A 2355-nucleotide genomic window follows, 5' to 3' on the forward strand; every position below is an offset into this window, starting at 1 on the left:
GTTAGGACGCCTGATCATTTGAGGGTTTTTCTTAATTAATTTTTTTTTAAATTAAAATTCTACTTTGAAGAATAATAGTGAAGACATCACTACTATGAAGTAACACATGGATTCATGTAGTAACCTGATTCCCATGGTCTCCTCTGGACAGTTGATGTTGAGATGCGTCTGTTACTTGAACTCTGAAGCATTTATTTGGGCTGCGTGAATCAGGCTGGTAACTAATGAACTCATCCTCTGCAGCAGAGGCAACTCTGGGTCTTTCTTTCCTGTGGCGGTCCTCATGAGAGCCAGTTTCATCATAGTGATGGTTTTTGCGACTGCACTTGAAGAAACTTTCAAAGTTCCGTATTGACTGACCTTCATGTCTTAAAGTAATGATGGACTGTCGTTTCTCTTTGCTTATTTGAGCTGTTCTTGCCATAATATGGACTTGGTCTTTTACCAAATAGGGCTATCTTCTGTATACCAACCCTACCTGGTCACAACACAACAGATTGGCTCAAACACATTAAGAAGGAAATAAATTCCACAAATTAACTTTTAACAAGACACACCTGTTAATTGAAATGCATTCCAGGTGACTTCCTCATGATCTGGTTGAGAGAATGCCAAGCGTATGCAAAGCTGTCATCAAGGAAAAGGATGGATACTTTGAAGAATCTCAAATATAAAATATATTTTTTGGTTACCGTGTGTTATTTCATAGTTTTGATTTCTTCACTATTATTCAACAATTATTCAACAATTTTTTTTATAAATAATGAAACCCTGGACTGACTTAGGTGTCAACTTTTGACTAGTACTATATATATATACACACACGCAGTACCATTATATATAATATAGTGCACTACTTTTGAACAGGGCCGTAGGGTAGTAATTGTTGCCATCTCTGTTACGTACAGAAACCTTCAGGTTATAGTGGCTGGCAGATCTGGGTTGCCAGATTGAAGGGTTTCACATATAGACACTAGAAACCCACCTCTGTGCTGTGTGTTTGTATCCCACATGGCATGCTAATGCCCATAGGTCTCTGGTTAAATGTAGTGCACTAAGGAATAGGGTTATATTTGGGATGTCTCCCCAGTGACCGGGAAGATACTCAACACTGGCATCTCACCCAGGCTCGAAGTTTAATGCTTTATTAAAACGACAAAAGAAACTACAACAAAAAACGTTGACATTTTTTTTCCTTGTGCATTGTATAAAGATAAACTGTCAGGTAAGTACAATCACTCGTTTTGTTTTCTACTTTCCAACCAGATAATATTCTACAGACCATGTCTGTCTCAGGTTCAAATCCCAACTGACACTAACAACCATCTCTTCTTCGTGTTTCTTAGCAACTATGTTACGGTCAAATAGTTTGGGGGGAAAAATAAGACGCCCCTAACCACAGATCTAGTATCAGATTTCCCACCTCAAATTTTACTTTGTCCTGGACTAAAAAAAAATGAATGCTTTTTAAATCCAGGACTAGGCTTCATCTCGGTCTTGGAAACCGGTGACAACGTTCCTCACCTGAGATCAGCGGTTAGTTCGGGCATATAAATGGAAGTACTAAAATGGTCATAGGCTTCTTCTAGAAATCCTATTTTTATAGGTCAGAGGCAACTTGTTTTAGCACCAACTCTGTTGGGACGTGGGGACAGGGTGGTTAGGGTTCTGATCCCAGATCTGTATCCGCTACCTGGATTGGTGGCTTTGGTCAGGTGGTGCGGGGACCGCTTTTGTTTAAATTGAAAATCCCATTTAGTTTAGGGAATAAACGTTTCTACATAATTAAGAAAAGATAAATAAATCGGACTTTAGTATGACCTGTTTGAATATTTTCCCTCGTGATCAACTCTCTTATTTGTTTCTATCGATCATTGTCTCCTTCTGTCTGTATATAATCTGTTACAGATTCATTGGATTGGTTTCTATTTGCTTTTTACAGGTAAAACAATTGTTTAGGTTTTAAAAAATGACATTTAAACTCAATGTTGGACAATGAGTGTACCTGTCCTGTGACTGATTTCATTATTAACTGACAACGATGAAAGGAGGGGAAAAAACGAAACGGTCATTTCAACCTTGTCAGTGTTTTATTTGTATGTTACAAATAAAGGAAACTTGTTTGACTACTGTTCCAGTTGTCCTGGTTTATTATATATTTAGTTTGATGTAGTTACCAGTTACCGGTGCGTAAATCCCAAATGCCACCCTTATTCCTTAAATAGTGAACTACTTTAGACCAGATCATTGTGGGTCCTGGTCTAAAGTAGTGTAGTATTTTCTGTTTTCTATCAGTCAGTGAGACCAGGTTGTTGTTTTTTTTTCTTCACAGATGAGCCCTGAATTAACAGAAAA

At 37.8% G+C, this 2355-nt stretch overlaps 1 protein-coding gene across 3 annotated transcripts in view; it reads left to right on the top strand.

Moving 5' to 3' along the window:
* The window catches only part of naa40 (N-alpha-acetyltransferase 40, NatD catalytic subunit), a 25797-nt gene extending 23665 nt beyond the window's left edge, over positions 1 to 2132 (top strand). For all 3 annotated transcript variants that reach the window (XM_052497768.1, XM_052497769.1, XM_052497770.1), the window contains one exon: positions 1 to 2132. This exon is cut by the window's left edge and continues 914 nt beyond it. The gene's annotated coding sequence lies outside the window, so the exon portion shown is untranslated.
* Positions 2133 to 2355: the final 223 nt, after the last annotated feature.

This window comes from Oncorhynchus keta, chromosome 35 (genome assembly GCF_023373465.1).
Source record: "Oncorhynchus keta strain PuntledgeMale-10-30-2019 chromosome 35, Oket_V2, whole genome shotgun sequence".
In the NCBI taxonomy this organism is placed as follows: Eukaryota; Metazoa; Chordata; class Actinopteri; order Salmoniformes; family Salmonidae; genus Oncorhynchus; species Oncorhynchus keta.